Source organism: Hemitrygon akajei, chromosome 13, assembly GCF_048418815.1.
Source record: "Hemitrygon akajei chromosome 13, sHemAka1.3, whole genome shotgun sequence".
Classification (NCBI taxonomy): Eukaryota; Metazoa; Chordata; class Chondrichthyes; order Myliobatiformes; family Dasyatidae; genus Hemitrygon; species Hemitrygon akajei.
In genome coordinates, this window is record NC_133136.1 from 18538598 (window position 1) to 18560492 (window position 21895).

Here is a 21895-nt window from a genome sequence, read left to right on the forward strand (position 1 = left end):
CTGAATAAAAATATTGTAAAAAGAAAGAAAAGTTACAAGATTACATTGACTTCCACAACCACAACAGAAACTTCTACACAAGACAAGGCGGCAGGGCTGCATTAGGTACTGAAGGTGTTACAGTTATGATAGCTCTCTGGACGGCTGTTCTAGCTTTCTAATGGCCGTTAGAAGTCTGCAGTGTTATTGTCTTGGAACGTATTTATTAAACAGATATAATTGGAATATAATTAAGTATAATGGAGATATGTATCGACCAAAGGAGGTGCAAGGTGCCCCTTCCCTTCGCTAGCCTGCAGGTCACCCTTGGGCAAGGTGTAGCACCTGCTTAACTCCGATCAGGGTCATGTGAAGCCATGGGAGCAGGTGGTGGATGGTCGTATGAGCAGCTGGTGCATATCACAAGTCCTGGTTATGCGACCACTGACACCAGTCAGACAATCTCTGAAGAGATTGGCTGGGGTCCCCCGTCTTGTAAAGGCCCAGCCTAGAAGAAGACAGTGGCAAACCCCTTCTGCAGAAATCATTGCCAAGAACAATCAGGGTCATGGGAAGGCCGTGATCTCCCATGGCACAAAATGATGATGATGATGGTGAGTCTTGGAATAGTTTGACAGCAAAAGTCTTCTTCATACTGCACCAACTGCCGCCACTGGGCTATAAACGTGCAGGAGCAGTGTGTGGTTAAGTGCCTTGCTCAAGGACACATACGCTGCCTCGGCTGAGGCTCGAACTAACAACCTTCAGATCGCCAGCCCAAACCCTTAACCACTTGGCACGTGCCAACAAAGAAGAGGCATCACACAATTCTACTCATGTTTTTAAGTCCCACTTACTGTCCTTTCACATGTATAGTAATAGCATACTATAGTAATTTCTGAGCCCAGAAATTCATATAATAAACAAGCTACTTAGAGATGGTTGTACATTTTACTCTGCCTTTTGAAGTCAAAATACAATGCATTATATAATAGAACACTTCACTGCTGTTGATTAGAGATGAATTTCCAGATGAACAAATCTGTAACATTCTTGTCGTGACCACTTTGCTGTCAGAATCTTGCTCGAATTGCAGTTTATGCAGTATAGAATTAGCTTTGAAGCAAATAATGGATACACTTGTCGTTTAAATGGTTCGGCATAGACTGGATGGGCTGAAGGACCTGTTTCTGTGCTGTAGTTTTCTATGACTCTATGTTCTAAACTAAAACAAAAACAAACTGCTGGAACTCAGCAGGTCAAACACATCTGTGCAGGTAAAGGGATGGTCGATGCTTCAGGCTGAGACTCTGCATTAGGACTGAGAGTGTTTTTAATTTAAATTTTTTTTTAAATTTTAGAAATACAGTGTGAAACAGGCTCTTCCAGGTCAATGAGCTGTGCAGCCCAGCATCCCACTAGCCTAATCAGAGAACAATTCACAATGACCAATTAACCTACTAACTGTTAAGCCTTTGGACTGTGGGAGGAAACTGGAGCACCTGAGGAAAGGCACGCATTCATGGGGAGAGCGTACAAAGTCCTTAGAGATGGCGCCAAAATTTAATTCTGAACTCTAGCTCCACGAGCGGAGATAACATTGCGATAACTGCAATGCTACCAGGGTGCCCAAGCATAAATGAAGGAGAACCAGCATAAAGAGCTGGAGGGGGGGGGAGGCAGTGAGTCAGTGGCCGGTAGGTGGAATCAGGTGATGGGGATGAGGAGAGAGGTAACAGGTGGAAGCAGGTGGGGGATAAACCGAGTGAGAATAAACCTACTGGGATAGGTATGTGGGTGATGTTCAGGTGGAAGTAGGTGGTGGAGGGTAACAAGGTGGGGGTGGGGGAGAGAGACAACTTGATTGGACTGTGAGAGTGGGAAAGGAACATAGATGTTGGCTATCTGAAAATGGAAAATTCAATGTTCATATCATTGAGCTGGAGACTACTCAAGTAGAATATGAAGAGTAGGCAAGATTCTATTGAATTCCTTATCAATATGTTGCTTGATCTGCTTGAACTTCTTTGAATTGCTTATAACTTGGAATACCTTGGGAGGATTTATACTGTGCATGGTATTCTCCACTGTCTGTGTGCATCTGTAGCACTCTGAGAATGTGGAGTGAGGTGTATGAGTTATATATTCTCCAAACAGACTTCTATTTCTTTCCAACTCCAGCCTTGGTAGCTGTGTAGGTTTATTACTGTGTGCTCTTTTGGAGATATGCCACAGTAACGCAGTGGATTAGCGCGATGCTGTTACAGCTTGTGGTGTCAGAATTTGGAATTCAATCCTGATGCCATCCGTAAGAAGTTTGCACGTCCTTCCCATGAAGCACGTGGGTTTCCTCCCAGTGCCCTGGTTTCCTCCCACAGTCCAAAGATGTACCGGTTATTAGGTCAATTGGTCATCATAAATTGTTCTATGATTAGACTAGGGCAGGAGTTCTCAGCCTTTTTTCTGGCATGGACTAATACCATTAAGCAAGAGGTCCATAGGTCCCCAGTTGGGCACCCTTGGTCTAGGGCTAAATAGTTGGGTTACTTGGTGGGGCTATCTGTTGGGTCAAAAGGGCCTGTTCTGCACTGTATCACTGAATAAGATAAATAAATAAAGCCTCTTCTGCTGGTGCTGCCTGCTTGTTAGATCCCAATATTTACTATTGACTGCAAAAACTTGGTCTTCAAGATCTTGTGTTCAGATCTAGAGTCAATAGATTATACGACTCATCTATATTATTTCATGGAAATTTGAAATGAACAAAAACGTATTTTGAAAATATACTATCACCATTGGCTCTTTGTTCTTAACCCGGTAAAAGATATCTTGTGTGTTGCTAGTGGTAAACTCTCTTACAGTGTTGCTGGCTACTGTAACATGGCTCTATCTTGTGGAAGTGTACCTCTGTTTTGTAAGATAGTTCTATACTGGTATTGGATAGTTGCCAGAGCTGCCAAAAGTAATTTAGTTTTATATATGGATGGTATTCTTTGTTGCACACTGACACAGTGCTAATTACACAGCAGTCATTATTTATACAGTTGGAATTAACGGGAATTAACCTAGCTTGACTGAGAGTTCACCTTGGTGTAATGCAGGTCTTATTTGATGTTTATCCCAGTTGCATTGCTTCCACATCTTTTGAGATGGTATTCATCTTGACTAAGAGCTTTGTCCAGCTCTAAAAGCTTATCTATAATATAGCTTCTCCAAAGGGTATTTTGATGCAAAATTTCCATAATCTGTGTTTAGATTTTATGGCCTGCATCACTGAAGTAACATTCTGATTATTGCCTGCATCTACAGAAGAATTTAAGGAAGTATCTAGTGAAGAAGCTAATGGTATAGGGCAGCACATTCTCTTGTGTTCTCAAGAAGTCTGGGATTTATATCCATTTCGAATACTTCCTAAACTCTGCTATGAATGGTCCAAAGTCTGGCTGTGAAAGGAGGAGGGTTGGGCATGGGGCTAGCAACCCCCTCCCGTAAAAACCCAATACTACCCTTCTTTCGCAGCCAGGATCTGGGGGCCTCACTCCTGGGAGAGGAAGGATCTTCACCTGGAAGACATAGAGATGGGCTATGCCAGGACATGAAAGGCTGGCCCAGGACAGAGGACTCTAGCGAGCTGCTACCAGCAGCCTTTGCCCTGCTAGGGGTGTCTTAAACAATATGTTGAGATCTAGAATGGTTTATTTCCAATACGGGGGGGGGGGGGGTGCTGAGATATCCAGGGTAGGATCAATGGACTTTGCCACAGATAGAGTGGTGGATAGATTGAGATGTTGTGGGATCGTTGCCCTGCCAGCAAGTAGCCTCTTTGGTCCCATCATTGATACTTGAGGTACTCAGGGCCTTCATGAAATTGAAACTGTGATGGGCCATGGATTTCCATAAGTATGCGAGAATTTAAGAATACAGGAAGTAGAAGTGGAATAGACCATTCCACTGAATGGCTGAGCATCCATAAGAACATCTTTTTCCTCTCTTGCATTTTCTTGCACTAACCCCATATTCATCAAAATTGGCATTCAACAGCATCATCATGACATCTCATACTATCGTCCCCTCATTTCTTCAAAACCGAGCCTCAATACATCTTCAATTAATTATTCCTTTGAACAATGACTATTTCTTTATCTAGTCCATCATTTGATGACAAAATTATTGCATTTCTTTGGTTTGCTACTGGTATGTCACTTTCAGTTTCAGGCACGTTGACGAAAATACCTTTTTGACATTTTCTCATAAGATTCAAAGACTAATATTTTGTTTCTTGAAGGGCTGGTGATATCAGAACCATTACAAGAGACTTGGTCAATGAGGGAGGTTTGATAGAGGTATATAAAATTATGAATTGTATAAATAAGGTAAATGCAAGCAGGCATTTTCCACAATTTGGGTGAGACATGAACTAAACACAGGGGGTTCCAAACCTTTTTTATGCCATGGACCAATACCATTTAGCAAAGGGGGCCCTGGACACCAGGTTGGGAATCCCTGCTTACTAAAGGTTCTGGATTAACAGTGAAAAATGAAATATTTAAGAGGAACATGAAGGGGAATTTCTTCACTCAGAGGATAGCGACAGTGTGGAATGAACTGCCAGCATAAGTGGTGGATGCAAGTTCAATTTAATATTCAAGAGAAATTTGGATAAGTACATGGATAGGAGAGGTATCGAGGGCTAGAGTCCAGGTACAGGTCGATGAGACTAGGCAGAATAATAACTTGAAATAGACTAGATGGGCTGAAAGGCCAGTTTCTGAGCTGTAGTACTCTATCTTAGTTAGGGTCATTGTGTGGGAGAATGTGCCAATCCTGAGCAGGTAGAATTGTAGAATTATACAGAGACAGAGAAACCGTATACACTGGAATTACGATTATTCCAGAGAAACATGGGCCTATAGCCAAACAATATTTGCATAATTTGCAGAGGGTAATCATATTCAAACATTTTATTTCCTCGTAAATTATCCATGAACTTCCCATTAATATTTCTGAATCATTGTTATTGCCAAGGTATTGTGCTTGTCTTTATAAATATACTGTTTATTGCAGGTGAAGAACTGGACTATAACAAATGATATTCTTTTAAAAGATAATATGTGAGTGGATAATCTACCTGTTATTGCCTGAGTGAATAATCTACCTGTTATTTTCTCGGTGATTAAAAGAGGCTGTCAGCGGAGAATTTTGAGATTGAAAAAAACAAATTGAAAGGGATTTTTTTATTTTAAAAGGGTTAAAATTAATATTTGACAGTACAAACAGGCTATTGGGTAGAGTGTACTAGCTGATTCACCAGCATCAATTATCCCAATAAATTTATTGACATTATTCAGAAAAATGTACCAAGTTTCACTTGGAATGTAGTATGTCATTTCTTCAAAACTGATTTCAATTTTGTTATCAATCTATCAACTCTTGCAGCTCTCTTGATATAAAAATCTAATGGAAATTCCATGATTTATAAAGAATTTGTATTAAAGATTTTATATATTAAAAAACTGCTATAATACCAGAGTGCTTTATAGCAAAGAGATATTTTTGGTGACATAACAGACTGCAGATGCTGAAATCTGGAGCATAAAAACAAGCTGCTGGAGGACTATGGGTGTGGAGGGAAATGGACCGTTGATGTTTCCGGTTTGGACCCTTCGTTTGGATAGGTTCTGTTCGATGATTACATGTGGTTAATTTACAGACAGACAGACAGACATACTTTATTGATCCCGAGGGAAATTGGGTTTCGTTACAGTCGCACCAACCAAGAATAGTGTAGAAATATAGCAATATAAAACCATAAATAATTAAATAATAATAAGTAAATTATGCCAAGTGGAAATTAGTCCAGGACCAACCTATTGGCTCAGGGTGTCTGACACTCTGAGAGAGCAGTTGTAAAGTTTGATGGCCACAGGCAGGAATGACTTCCTATGATGCTCAGTGTTGCATCTCAGTGGAATGAGTCTCTGGCTGAATGTACTCCTGTGCCTAACCAGTACATTATGGAGTGGATGGGAGACATTGTCCAAGATGGCATGCAACTTGGACAGCATCCTCTTTTCAGACACCACCGTCAGAGAGTCCAGTTCCACTCCCACAACATCACTGGCCTTACGAATGAGTTCGTTGATTCTGTTGGTGTCTGCTACCCTCAGCCTGCTGCCCCAGCACACAACAGCAAACATGATAGCACTGACCACCACAGACTCGTAGAACATCCTCAGCATCGTCCGGCAGATGTTAAAGGACCTCGGTCTCCTCAGGAAATAGAGACGGCTCTGACCCTTCTTTTAGACAGCCTCAGTGTTCTTTGACCAGTCCACTTTATTGTCAATTCATATCCCCAGGTACTTGTAATCCTCCACCATGTTCACACTGACCCCTTGGATGGAAACAGGGGTCACCGGTGCCTTAGCCCTCCTCAGGTCCACCACCAGCTCCTTAGTCTTCAATTTACTGGTAATTGTGGGCGGCATGGTAGCATATGGTTAGTACAGTATATCACTTTGTAGCACCAGTGATCTCAATTGAACTTTAAATTCCTACTGCTGTCTGTAAGGTGTTTGTACACTCCCCTGATTGCATAGGTTTCCTCCCACATTCCTACTTTTTACAGGGTACTGTTATTAAGTTGTGGGCATATTGTGTTGGTGCTGGGAGCATGGTGACCTGCTTCCCTATATGTTTTGATGTTACACGTGACAAATAAAGCTAATTTTTAATTTTTAATATCTTTTCTCTTTAATATTTAATCTTTAATTTGCACATAACAGCATTTCACAATTAAACATTTAAAAATGTGTGCGAAAACAGATTATTTGAATTCAACTAATAAGTAGAAAGGGTCTTCAATGTGCATCCAAAAGATTCCAATAATTAATCAATCTGACAGTTATACAGTTAGGTAACAGGCTTGATTATGTTCTGGCCTCTAGAAATCTCGTATTTCCTTGATGGATTAAAAGATGGCCTAGTTGAGGTATTTAAGGTTATTCTTACTTCCAAATTTCAGAAGGCAAGGGCGTAGTCTTTACATTTAGGTTGCTTAGAGTAGTCAGGATTAGAGGATAGGGATGTAATGCTGAGGCTTCAAAAGGCACTGGTGAGGCCTCTCTTGGAGAATTGTGAGCAGCTTATCTAAGAAAGGATGTGCTGACATTAGAGAGGGTGCAGAGAAGGTACATGCGAATGATTCTAAGAATGAAAGGGTAAAAAGGGGCATTTGATGGCTCTGGGCTTGTACTCACAGGTATTTAGAAGAATGGGGGGGTGGGTCTCATTGAAACCTATCAAATATTGAAAGGCCTCGATAGAGTGGATGTGGAGAAGATGTTTCCTGTAGAAGGGGAATCTAGGACCAAAGTTCACAGCCTCAGAATAGAGGGACATCCATTTAGAACAGAGATGAGGAGGAATTTCTTTAGCCTGAGAGTGGTGAATCTGTGGAATTCATTGCCATAGGCGGCTGTGGAGACCAGATCATTGGGTGTATTTAAGGCAGAGGCTGATAGGTTCTTGATTAGTCAGGGTGTTACAGGGAGAAGGCAAGAGATTGGAGCTGAGAGGGAAAATGGATCAGCCATGATGAAATGGCAGAGCAGACTTGATGGACCAAATGGCTTAACTCAGCTCCCATTCCTTATGGGCTTATGGGTATGGTAATGGTATTAAGTAAGTGACAAATCACAAATACATTTACACGAGATCAAACTAAAATTTGAGATTGATTGGTTTTTAACATTTAGAAATAGAACCATTGTGTGTTTATGGAGTAAATGATCTAAGTGGGTGCAGAGCAAGTTTGAGGGGCTGAATGGCCTCATACTGTTTCCATTTTTCCAAATATGGGATTTGAATCTACAATGATATTAAGAGATAAGACTGATACATTATGAATAATTAAAAATATTAAAATTTTTTGGTTAGTTTCGGTTCATGATATATCAATAGATGGACTTCGTTAAGGTGGCATGTTAGCATAGCTGTAAGTGTAGTGCCAGTGATTGTGATCAGGGTTCAATTCCTGCTGCTGTCTGTGAGGAGTTTCTAAATTTTCCTTGTGACTGTGTGGGTTTCCTCCAGGTGTTCCAGTTTCCTCCCACAATCAAAGACATATGGATTAGGGTTAATGAGTTGTGGCCATGCTACACTGGTGCCAGAAGCATGGTAAAACTTGCGGGCTGCCTCTAGTACAGTCTTTGGACTGTGTTGGTGTTCAGCCATGCATAAATACTCAAGAATACAGACAAACAAGATAGCGTTACTCTGGGGCCAAGGTGCAAAACACAGTACCAAGAGTCACGCACAGCACAAAACACACATAAAACATACAAGGTAGCAAGCACATGTAAGATATCAGTAACATACAGCCACGCAGAAAAACAGTCCAGACCCTGAGTGCGCGAATGCCACGGAAATCTGCAGTTGACCACAATACAGCTTGTCTACTGCTGAGCAAACACTGGGGGCAGCATCGATTCCAGCCTGGACAAAATGCCACACTGCCACCGGTCGAGTGCACCAGCTCTGTCATCTCTCTCCTGGTGGCTGTAAACAGGCGACACCACAGCATGAGGCCTAGTCCTTGCTACGACCGAGACCACGCAGCTTCCTTGCCCATCGCCTTTGCTGTCTGGCAATAAATTGGTGAATCAGACTTGCAGCATTCCACATTAACAATGCCCAAAGGGGTCCTGTGATCAGAAGAAAACCTGATCTTCCTTAATCTTTCATCGTTTCTGGGTTTTTTTGGGAAGGACTATATACGTTTTTATTTTCTTTAGCTGCGAAGTTCAGAGTTTTGCCTTCTTAAAAGGTGCATTATTAGTATGTTCTTGCAGCAATGAACTGCGCTTACAGGCTTATCTTCCTGATCACTGTAGTGTTTTAGGCAAAAGAAGAATATATCTGACACTCCTCTACAGCGAGGGGAAGAAAATCAAAGTACTCATTTGCTAGCTACATGTGACTTTGTGAGTGTGCATGCCTCGATAACCGCTTGGACCATGGACTGAATCATCTTTCTATCTCATGGTTTCAACGCATGGGAATCCTAGGCAAACTTTCCTTGCATCGCTCAAGGGTTCAGTCGCCAATTAAAATATATTTGCAATTCCCGGCCGTGATCATTAAAGTCAGACTCTAGGTTAAACTTTGGATTCTTCTGATCTGGGTAGCGCAGTCTTGCACTGGGAACAGCTCTGACTAACTGAACCAGCAGGGAAGACGGCCACTCAGTGTTTATGTTGAATAAAATAATGACAAATTTAAGCCAGAAACTAAGTACATGGAAGTTAAAAATAATTCCATGCGACTGTTTGATTTTGAAAAGGGTACACAGCTGGCGAGGTTGCCTCTTTAAGCAAATTACCTCAGATCTGAAGTGACTGGGAAATCTTAAGATGCATCTCGGTGGGCTTTGGAAATGATGTTTTGTTCAAAATTCAAATAATGCTCTTTCTGCAATTAACTTGCTGTGAGGAGGGGTTCTGACAGCCGTCACTGAGTTCCTGTTAATTTCCACAGAACATCCAAGCATCTGTCAAGTGTATTCAAATGAATTCAATAAGCCAGACAGGTTCTATCAACACTGCTGTACTTCAATTAATAGGAGAGCAAAATGAAGGAAACAATGACGGTGCTCTCCCCTATGACGTCTGGAGTTGTTGCTTTACGTGATTCATAGGAAGTTTACACTATTCTAATTACAAAGCTGAGTGCTCCACATTTACATAGAATCTATTACAGCTCCTGTGACTAAACCCTTGTAAATGCGCAAAGTATAATGCAATAATTGCTACTCAAAATCAAAATAAATATATATCTGCATAGCATCAACGTTACCGTGTGGGATGAGTAAGTACCAAGTAATTACTCTCAGATTGAGTGGGGAAGGCTTCTAGATTGTGTGATATATCCTTGAAATGCAGATTCAAATCCCTGGACTCCATTGGCAAGAAATGGGTTGCCCGTATAGAGGAAGAGTGTCCCATTTTTTCCCTGGGTTATATTCTGTCCCACTGCCATTATATTTCCCCATTTTTAAAAGAAAATATAAAGGTCAGCTTTATTTGCCACATGTACATCAAAACGTTGATAAATACATCGTTTGTGTCCATGACCGAGAATGTGCCGGGAGCAGCCCACAACTGTTACCATGCTTCCAGCGTCAACATCGCTGACCCTAACCATACAATATGGGAGGAAAGTAGAAGACCTTGAAGAAACCCATGTGGTCACTGGGAGAACATACAAACTCCTTACAGACAGTGGTGGGAATTGAACCTGGGTCACTGGCACTGTAACGTATTACATTAAGTACCGTGCTATTTTGGACATTGCCAATGACTCTTACAACAGGCAGGTGAGGGACTTTTAAATCTGCATTAATTGGTACTCCGATGCACTCCAGCCCTGGGGACTTGGAGTGCCTGAATCCATGTCCACTCTTACTTTCTTCATTCAGCTCACATCCCTGTCAGCTCACTACCTACGATAAAGTAATGGCGAGTGCTACACTGGTACATCTTGGGGCTTTGGAATTCAGAGTTCACTTCCGATGTCCTGTGTTAGAAAGTTAGTACGTTCTTCCTATGTGTGCATGGGTTTCCTCCAGGGGCTCTGGTTTCTTCACATAGTCCAAAGATCGGTTAGTAGGTTAATTGGTCATTGTAAGTTGTCCTGTGATTAAGCTAGGGTTAAACAGGCGGCTTGCTGGGTGTCGAGACTCACTGGGAGAGCCTGTTCCATGCTGTATCTCTAAATAGAAGAAATAAATATATAATAAATGATCTTTTCTAAGCATCAGCCAAAATGTGAAGCTGTAGGATAATTTGAGGATCCTCAGATGGCATGTGGCAAATATGAACAAGCAAGCACAAGACTTGCAAACTCAATTGCTGACAGGCACAATATTTCTTTAAGTCTTGTACTTTCAAGAATCACTTCCTTAACAGTCTTGGTTTCAAAGGCACTTTATTGCATGTTTTCAGGCAGTGAATGAGGTCATTAGCTTTGGGCAAGAGTTGTATCTCAAGTAAATTAATGAGCCCCAGGAGTTACCATCTCATCGGGACTCACACAGTTCTGTCCCTCTCCTCGGTCCTGCGCTCTCAGCATGTGCCTTGAATTCGTGCCTGTGGAAAAGTTCCCACTATTTCTACTCAGCAAAGCTGAAGAAAGGCAGAGAAAGGAATACAAGATATTTGAAAATCTGTTCAGATGAAAAACATTCATTTCTCTTCAGAGGAAAAGTTCTAATGGACATTATGTAATTGTGGAACAAATCTTGGGTCAAATCTCTTACTCACTTACACTCATTTTCGTGTTTGATTTATGTAGTTCTAAAGCATTTTCATTTCAAGCTGAAGAGAAACACATTATCCATTTTACTCATGGTCACAATTGGTACAGCAGCAAGCTTTTCCTAATATGGAGTACCATCAATGTCATACACTTGGTGTAATAAATCTCATGTTATTCTGAGCCAACATTGCGCTTACAATGCCTTCATTTAAATTGTATTGTACTGATAATCAAGTAGGTTGTAGGTCATCTGGTGATCCAAGAATTAATTTATTGACCATTGATTGCTTGTCTTCTAACAAAAGAACAAAGGGATCTTGGGGTCCAGGTCCATAGATCCCTCAAAATTACTCTACAAGTTGATAGGGTGCTTAAGAAGGCACATGGTACACTGGCCTTCATTAGTCAAGGAACTGAGTTCAGGAGCCATGAGGTAATGTTGCAGCTCTATAAGACTCTGGTTAGACCACACTTGGAGCATTGTGTTCCATTCTGTTTGCCTCAATATAGGAGGGATGTGGAAACTTTAGAGAGGGTGCAGAAGAGATTTACCAGGATCCTGCCTGAATTACAGAACATGTCTTATGAGGAAAAGTTGAGTAAGTTTTGGAGCAACAGAGGGTGAGAGGTGACTTGAAGGAGGTTATATGATTATAAGCCATAGAGAGAGTGGGCAGCCAGCACCTTTTACTCAGAGCAGGAGTGGCCAATATCAGAGGACATCTGCTTAAGTTGAGTGGAGAAATGCTTAGAGTTTTTTTATATCGAGGGTGGTTGTCACACTACCAGGGTTGGTGGTAGAGACTGATACAATAGGGGCAGTAAAGAAACTCTTAGGTAGGCACATGATGTAAGAAAAACAGAGGGTTATGGACTGTGTAGGAGGGAAGGGTAGGATTGATCATTCGGTAGGTTTATACAGGACCTGTACAGTGCAGTGTGATTCTATATTGCATGTTTAAGATTAATTTGGATGACAAGGCTATGCTTACAAAGGCTGAGAATGCTCTTGTAGAACAGACTAAAAGGCAGAAGTTTGGGCTTATCTTATTTTTATAACTTTTACTTCCTTCCATTTAGGCAGACTTCAGCTGGAAGTCTAGTTCAGGGTCAAAATACCAGGCCCTATGCCACCACGGGAGTGCTGCTTTGGAGTGCCATTGTGACATGACAGGTTGAAATTTTCTCTCAAGTGCTTGCAAATGATCTCAAGGAAGTATTATGCCTTGAATTCAGCCTACAAATCAATGTCATAACAAGGTATGACATGGTCATTGGAGATTGTTGGCCAAAGATTTCATCACAGTTACCACACTTCCAAAGCAATTAATTGACTATGATTTGCTAATCATTGTGAAAGGGCCTAAATAAAAGAACACCATAATAATAAACACATTGATAGTAATTTCACTTTGAATGAATCTCAGGGTTGTATATGGTGACATATATGCACTTTGAACTTTGAACACACAAAGTGAGTAAGTCTGGCAACATTTATGGAGGTGAATCAACAATCAACATTTCGGCTTTTTGAAGGCACGGCGAGCTGACTCAAATTTCAAATCCAGCATTATTGTCCAGGAGCTGCTGACTTGCATCTTGATCAACATCAAGGAGTTGGCCAAATGGCCAGAGTTTTCAGATGAAATATCCAGACCTGCTGAGTTCCTCCAGACTTAGAGCATATGCAGAATCTCTTGTGCCTATGTAAAGGAAAGTAACTCTGGCACTTTCTGTTGACATCCAACTGTCTGCCATGGCACAACTGAAGGGGCTTATGACAGTTTAAGAATAGTTGCAAAGAAAAGATGCTATTAGGCTGAAAAGAGTGCAGAACAGATTGCCAGGGTTTGACTAACTGAGTTATAAAGATTGAGCAGGCTAAGACTTTACTTACTGCATCTATAGGAGAATGAGATTTGATCAAACAGAGGTGCATAAAATCATGAAAGTCATAGAGTGAATGCAGACAGTCTTTATCCCTGAGGTTGGCAAATCAAGAACATTAATTTAAGGTGAGGGGGGGAGAAATTTAATAGGAATTTAAGGGGCAAAAGTTTCACATGAGTGTGGTCTGTATATGAAATAAGCTGCCAGAGGAAATGATAGGGGCAGGTATGGTACATTGACAACATTTAAAAGACACTTGGACAGCTACATAGATAGGAGAGGTTTAGAGGGATGTGGGATAATTACAAGCAAAGCTGAGCATCATAGATGGCATTGACTAATTGGGCTGAAGGACCTGTTTCTGCACTATCTGTCTCTATAGATGAAATGTGGGATTGGAGCAAACACTTAATGTTTCTGCACACTTCAGAGCCTCAAAGATGGCCTGGGCGAAACATACACCAGATTATAGGCCTCAATAAACATAAATATCACCAGTGAAAGTCAACGTCTGAGGAGATTATTATGTTAATATACTGTACGTGGGTTTCCAGGCCACACATTCAGCAGGAATCACAAGCATGAGATCAATCTCCCACCAGCTGCATTAGGCTTGTGATCTTCTACCTATGGAGAATCACATTTCCAACAGCGCACAACAGCACTTGCTGCAATTTGTCCTGTCTTCCCACTGAGGAAAACATTCCCTTCTTGTGCACATGGGAGTCCAGCAGCTCAGGGATACATGTGCACAACGGTGGCATCTGTTCAAAGAACATGCTGACATTTTGGGATTGGAAGCCTTCCACACAACTTAGCTGCGACTGGAGCAGAGACTTTTTAAAATAATTGGATGCTCCTGATATCAGCCTGTCTGCATGACAACATCAGCTTCAATGAGACTCTGCAATGTCTGAACTTATTTCAAACAGGGAAACCAGAAAATACTCCAGCTCATTCCCACGAGTACTTCAATAGGGAGGTGGTGAAACAGCCTCAGAAACAGGCTACCATTTAGAAAATGCGGGAGTTTCTCAGACCTCTGCTCACCTCAAGCTTAACTATTAATAATGAGCTAGAGGTCTCAGGCTAGGGGCAGGCCACAGCAGAAACAGCATGTACATCGACAAAAAAAGGAGGCTGAAATACTATTTGTGGAACCACACCAAGATGATGAGTGAAGCATGAATCACTGGAAGTATCTTTCAAAGTACAGTACATTTGTTTTCATTTCAATTGCTTCATAGAAAAGGATGACTGGGGCATATTCAGCTGCACAGTGCACACCAGGTAGTATTGCTGCCCCATGGCACAACCATTCTGGGTACAATCATGACCTCCAATGCTCTCTCTGTGGAGTCTGCACGTTCTCCCCTTTAGAACGCGTATTTCCTCCAGGTTTTCCAGTTTCCTCCCATGTCTCAAAGAAGTGCTAGTTGGCACAGTAAATTATTCCTGGTACCTCCTGAAATTAATAGTCACTGAGTTTATGTTCATTGTCTTCTGTTGCTATAGCCCAACTACTTTGAGGTTTGACATGTAGTGTATTCAGAGATGCTCTTTTGCACACCACTTCTGTAATGTATGCTTATTTAAGTTGCTGTCATTTTCTTGTCAGCTTGAACCAGTCTGGCCATTCTCCTCTGACCTCTCTCATTAACAAGATGTTTTCATCCATGGAACTGGCAGCTTTTTTTTAATTTTTCACTTCATTTTCTGAAAACTCTAAAGACTGTTGTGTGTGAAAATCCCAGGAAATCAAAAGTCTCTGAGATATTTAAATCACCCCGTCTGGCACCAACCATCATTCCACAGTCAAAGTCACTTTGATCACAACTCTTTCCCATTTTGATGTTTGGTCTGAACAACAAACAAACCTTTAGACTATGCCTGCATATCTTGAGTTGCTGTCATACGATTAGTTGATTAGATGTTTGCCTTAGTAAGCAGGTGAACTGGATGTACCTAGTAAAGTGGCCACTGAGTGTCTAGAGAGGTGGCAGGAGAATTGGGGATGGAGGATTAAATGGACTTGTGAGAGAGAATAGGTGACAAGGAGTTAACTTGGGAAATAGGACCCTGTACTGGCAAGTAATTAATGAGCTGAATGCCCTCCTTCTATGTTGTAGGAAAATATGAAGTACTACTGTTTCATGCTACCGTTCTGTGGCCTTGGGGAAAGAGGGAACCCAAGACTCAGTATTAGTAATGTGAACTTGAGTTATCCAAGTAAATCAGCCTGATGCAGAGTCCATTATTGGTGGCTAGTTTGATCCTTTAACTACTGGAATATATCAGGGAACTGATACAATAACCGTGCCCCCCAATGTCTTATTTAAAATTCAAAGTACATTTATTATCATGTCACTGTCTACTACCCTGAGATTCATTTTCTGGCGGGCTTTCCCAATGAAACAAAGTCATACAACAGAGTCACTGAAAAACTGCACACAAAGGCTGACAAACAGCAGATATGCAAAAGAAGACAAACTGTGCAAATACCAAAAAAAAATTAAACAGGTAAATAAATAATGCTGAGAACATGAGTAATGTCCTTGAGAGTGAGTCCATGGGTTGTGGAATAGGTTGAGGGTTTGAGTAACTGAAGGGAAAAATTAAAGAGCCTTCCCAGTACAATTTTGACCGATCTTAGCAAGTCCATTCCTTAATTATTTGGATTTGTACTGAGTCCTGAGGGATAAAACAAAATAAGTTTTTAGATTCTAATCTGAGATATTTTTAAGAACATAACTAACAAAAGTATAAGTGGGCCAGCTGGCTTCTCACACACTTTCTGCCTTCCAATGACATCATTGCTGATCATTTATTTCTATATTGCATTCTTGCACGAAACATCATTTGCTTCTGTATTTTCAGTCTGGTTCAGAGCTACTTTTTAGTAAGATATGAGTAACTTAGCAAAAGTCTATTCCTTAACATCCAAATCAGCATATTTGTTCTTTCTATCAGACAGGTTATAATTCCCCTCTGGTAGATCACTCCAGGATACTGGGCACCATAAGCTGCCAGCATTAACAATGTGTCTCTGAACTCTCTTGAAACTGCTGACTTTTTTTCCCATCTCATTAGCTTACCCTAAAGATACAGGTTTGCTATTTTGCAGCCACATAGTGATCAATCTAGCAGCCTTGCCACTTGGCCATAGTCCCACACAACATATGTTGCATTGAGATATCCGAGACGAGGACCTGATTTTGAAGTTGTACTGTTTAACACTAGTCCCCGTACTAATGTAGGCTTCAGGCCTATGATTTAGACCTGAAAATGCAGATAAGATGCATTTTCAAAGATTCAATGATTCAAAGTCAAAGTACATTTATTATCAAAGTATGTATGCAATATACAACCCTGAGATTCGTCTTCCCCACAGACTGCTGCGAGACAAGTGGGGAGAGGAGGCGGAAGGTCGATGTTTCTGCTGCTGCTTGTGAGTGGGGGTAAGGGAGAGCATGGGGTTCTGTTATTTCTATCATTCATTTTTGTTTTGTGGATGTCTGTGAAGAGTAAGAATTTCAGGTTGTATCATGTATGCATTCTCTGATACTAATTTGAACCATTTAATATTTGAAAGCATGGAACCCACAGCAAAAAAAACTAATCACGCAAATAGAAACAATAAAAAATCAACAAGAAGCACAGAATATAAAACACAAAATCAAAAGAGTCCAGGCATATTCAGTTTGATAGCCATTTGCTTTGATACCCAGTATAAATGCTATTTTCAGTACTAAATGGTACACCATAAAAATATACCACTATCAAAGAGACCTTAAAATTGAAAAGTGTTGAAATGGTCTCTCTTGTGTTTGTGTAACTATATGGGATACTGATAAGATTGGTGTTAAGCTACAATGATGTAAGTGTACTTTATTTTTTTCTGGAAAATGCAATTTATTTTTGTTGACTAAACCAATAACATTAATATATTTTAGGAGCAACATTAGCTGATCTACAGCTAATTGAATTTAAATGCTAAAAAGTTTGGTGTGGTATCAAAAAGATAGCCAGTTATGTTGCAATCACTACTGGTTCATTTCACCTGTAGTCACATACAATACCCTGCTGCTAGTAAGCATAATTAGTTCTAGAAGAAATGGCAGGGGAAATAGCTTTTCTGACAGCTTAACTAACCACATTAGTTTGAGACAATAGGATTCATTAACAATTTCCAGAGAGAAAGATTAGGTGAAATATCAAAATGGTGTCACCTCACATAACTCAGGTGGACTGTGGCTTTCAAACATTGGAAGGAACAAATAAATCTGAAGCAGGAGTAGGCTACCTGATGCCTTAAATCTGCTCCACTATTTAATAAAATCTTGGCTGAGCTGATGGTAACTTTAGCTACATTTTTCCACCTGATTGATAATCTTTACCAAGAATATAGTTAAAGATATTCAAACTCTATTTACAATGTTTTCTGAAGAAGAGTCTCAAAAACTCACATCCATCTGAGAGATGAAGCCTCACCTCACCCCAGTCTTAAATGAACAGCCTCTTGTTTTTAAGCAGAGACCCCAGGTTTGAGATATTTCCACACGAGGGAACATTCTTTCCACCATCCACTGTCAAAACCCCACAGGATCTTCTCTGTTTCAAATCAATCAGCTCACACTCTTCTAACTTTCTCCAGATACAGACCAAGCCTGTAAACCTTTCCACATAAGGAAAACCACACATTCCAAGTAGTAATCATTTAGGAGCTTTCTCAAAATAAGAATCAACATCAGTTTAATTATTATTTTTAACTTTCATATACTTCATTGTTGGTTTAAATTTGTCAGTTCAGTGCAATACATAAAAATTACTATGCTACAAGAAGAAATATTTTTAATAGCTTGAATCTATTTCCAATAATTTTAGGTCTTTCCTTAAATAAAGAAACCAATACTGTGGATTATAGTCTCACCAATTGTCTGAAGAACTGAAGGATAACTTCCCGACTTTAGTATTTAATTCCTGTAGCAATGAATGATTACATTCTGCTAGCTGTCTTCATCACTTGAATATATATCCTCTGTCCCTTTATGAACCATGTCCCTCTGCATCTTAGAGCTTTGTGACCTCACTCCTTTTTCGATAATATTCTTCCTGTTTACTTTATCCCCAAAGATTTTATACTTAATATGTTTTCATGTTGTTTCTTTGGTCAATCCGATGTTACAGAGGGGATTTCTGAATTAAAATAGATGGTCCAACTGGCAGTCTAACTAGCCAACACTGAACAGACTGGGAGAGAATCAGACACCATAGAAAGTCATGAAGTTGTACAGCAGAGAAATAGCCCTTTGGCTTATATTGCCCATGTTAAATGGGCAATATAATAATTACCCATGTCAATCTTATTTCCCATTTATACTGATTCCATTTGCCTGCATTGGTCCATAACCTCTATACCCTGCCTATTTAAGTGTCTGTATAAATGTCTTAAAACACAGTGATACAATCTGACTCTACCACATCTCTGGTCGCATTCGTTCACTGTGTTACAAACTTTCCCATCGAATCTCCTTTACAATTCCTCCATCTCCAGTTAAACCTACATGCTCTTAGCTTTGGTGTGCTCACCATGAGAAAAAGATCCTGACTAAGTGGAGGGGTGGAGCGAAGTTATGATAGCGCTAAATGGCAACCCCTCTGCTTGTTTCTTCAGAAACAGCTCTATTTCTATCTTTGATATCTCTTTTCCCCTTTTCAAGGTTCTTTTGAAGAGCCTGACCTGGAGTTACTCTCTGACTTCAGTTCTTTGTGGGAATGGGACCCGTTCTCAGGGCTTCACAACTGGCTGCTTTTTATGATATCCCAAGGAAGCGGCCTGGAAGATGAGTACACCTTCAGGGTGCTGGATTTTTGTGGCTCTATTGAAGTGCTGACTCTAGGCTGGTGCCCCTGACTAAAGCGTCCTCATATCAGGACATTCCCCAGCATCCTTTACTTCAGGGAAAACAAACACAACTCATTCAATCTCTCTCCGTAACTATCATCCTACAGTGAGTTGACTTTGCACTCTCTTCATTGCAACCCCATCTTTCCTGTTGTGTAGTGACTAGACTGCACAGAATACTCCAAGGGCAGTCTAACCAAGATTTTGCAAAGCTGCAACACAATATTTCAACTTTTGTATTCTATGCCCAACCTATGAACCTAGAAATCTACAGTAAATTAAAAGCCATTCGGCCTACAATGTTGTGTCGACCATGTAACCTACTCTACAAACTGCTTAGAATTTTCTACTGCATACCCTCGATTTTTCTAAGCACCATGTACCTATCTAAGAGTCTCTTAAAAGCATACCATACACCTCGTTCTCCAGCCTCCACATTCAGGGAATTACAGATTTAACCTTCATGATTCCTCTGTTCATCAACATTCCTTGATGCCATAAACTCTATATGTCTTACCCCAATTTGATTTCCCAAAGTGCATCACCACACATTAGACACGATTAAATTCCATCTGCCAATTTCCTAGGCAACTCTCCATTTGAGGCACATTCACATCCAGGTCATTAAAATATATTACAAGCAAATAGGTCCCAACACTGATCCCTGTGTTAGCGCATGGCCAAGTGGTTAAGGCTTTGGGCTAGCAATCTGAAGGTCGTTAGTTCGAGCCTCAGCCTGTGTGTCCCTGAGCAAGGCACTTAACCACACTACTCCTGCATGTTTATAGCCCAGTGGCGGCGGTTGGTGCAGTATGAACAAGACAGGACAAGACAAGACTGTGATCCACCATTTGTCATAGGTTTCCAGTCAGAAATACAAACTTACACAATGTTTTCTATCACCGACCTTGCACCACCACATTCTGTTTTCTATTACCAAGGCAATTTTGACTGCTATTAGCCAACTAGTCTTGGATCCTTGCTTCCTAATCTTCTGGACCAACCTACCTTTTGGGATCTTGTCTGATGTTTCGCTAAGGTTCCATGAGACAATGTCTACAGACATGCCTTTATCAAACTTCTTAGTAACTTTCGGTGAGGGCTTCAATTTGGTTAAAACAAATCAAACCTTCACACAGATGCAGTGGAAAACATAAAACTTTTATTCTCTTCCAAAGAATGGAGATGACTTTAGCCTGTAAACATTGGCACCTGACACTTTAGGAATCCTGTGTATATTCACAATCACAGTACTGTATGTAATTTGTATTACAGTATATCCAGCACAATGTAACAAAATCAGAAAAAGCTAGAAACACTCAACAAGATCTGATATATTAACTTTGTTTCGTCTTCCTGAACTATAGAACATAGAACAGTACAGCACAGTTATAGGCCCTTTGGCCCACAATGTTATGCAGATCCAAATAATTTAGTAATCAAATGGTTAACTAAACTTCTTTCTCCTGTCTACACAATGTCCCTATCCCTCCATTTTCCTCACAATGGTGTGCCTATCTAAACATTTTTTAAAGACCCGGTCAAGATGGTGGCTGCATACAACGCTCCTTCATCTTGACATCTTCTGGATAGGTTATGAAGCCATATATTTCACTTCTTTTACGCTTTTTACATTTGTTTTTTTCATATTGAATGTGATTCTGGAACTGTTGGAGCCTGTGATATGCCGTTTGGAGATCGTCTCCAAACTCCGAGAGGATGTGGGGAGACAGAGGCAGCTTGTGCGAACCTCGTGGTGAGCAGGCTGTGAGCTGATGTTGGACTCCATTTTGCTGATTGTTTTCTGATTAAAGCAATAAGAGGGATTGAAACATTCAGTCCAATGCAGGAGGTGAGCACCGGCTGCCTGCCTTTTGATCGCTGGGGGATTGCTCTGCTGCCAGAGAGGGGAGACTGCCTTTTGATCGCTGGGGGATCACTCTGCTACCAGAGAGGGGAGACTGCCTTTTGATCACTGGTGGGATCGCTCTGCTGCCAGAGAGGGGAGACTGCCTTTTGATCACTGGTGGGATCGCTCTGCTAACAGAGAGGGGAGACTGCCTTTTGATCACTGGGGGATTGCTCTGCTACCAGAGAGGGGAGACTGCCTTTTGATCACTGGTGGGATCGTTCTGCTGCCAGAGAGGGGAGACTGCCTTTTGATCACTGGTGGGATCACTCTGCTACTGGAGAGGAAATGCTGTAACTCTCACCCAGTCTTTCTTGTTTTTCTGTCTGGGGGAGAGGGGTGTGGGAGTCAATGTGCCTGTTCCATTTCTCGCTCGTTTTTTTTGTGTGGGGAGGTGGGATTTGATGGTCGTGCTGCCGTTCTTCTCTACCTTGGTTTTGAGTCTATCTGTAAAAGTATTTCAGAGTTGTATAGTTTAATAATAAATGGACCTTTGAACTTTTGAACCTTTGAATCTTTGTATCTGGCGCTACTACAACCCCAGGCAGCACGTTCCAGGCACCCACCTCTCTTCTGTGTAAAAAACTGCTCCTCACATCTCCTTTGAAATTACTACCTCTCACCTTAAATACATGTCCTCTGACATTTCAACCCTGGTAAAAGGATAATGTCTGCCTACTCTGTCTATGCCTCTCATAATCCTATCAACCTCATCAGAATTCTCCTCAGCCTTCGTTGCTCCGGAAAAAAACAACCTAAGTTTGTCCGACCTCTTGTTACGACACATGTCCTCTAATCCAGGCAGCATCCTAGTAAAGCTCTTCTGCATTTCCAGCAGTCTCTGCTTTTGTTTCAGATTTTGTTATTCTGGCAATGGATAAGGAAGGTAATTTTTC

General features: G+C 41.0%; 1 protein-coding gene across 12 annotated transcripts in view; it reads right to left on the bottom strand.

The window, feature by feature from the left end:
• Positions 1-21895, bottom strand: part of celf4 (CUGBP, Elav-like family member 4) — a 1266734-nt gene that overhangs the window by 264163 nt on the left and 980676 nt on the right. The window lies entirely within an intron of this gene.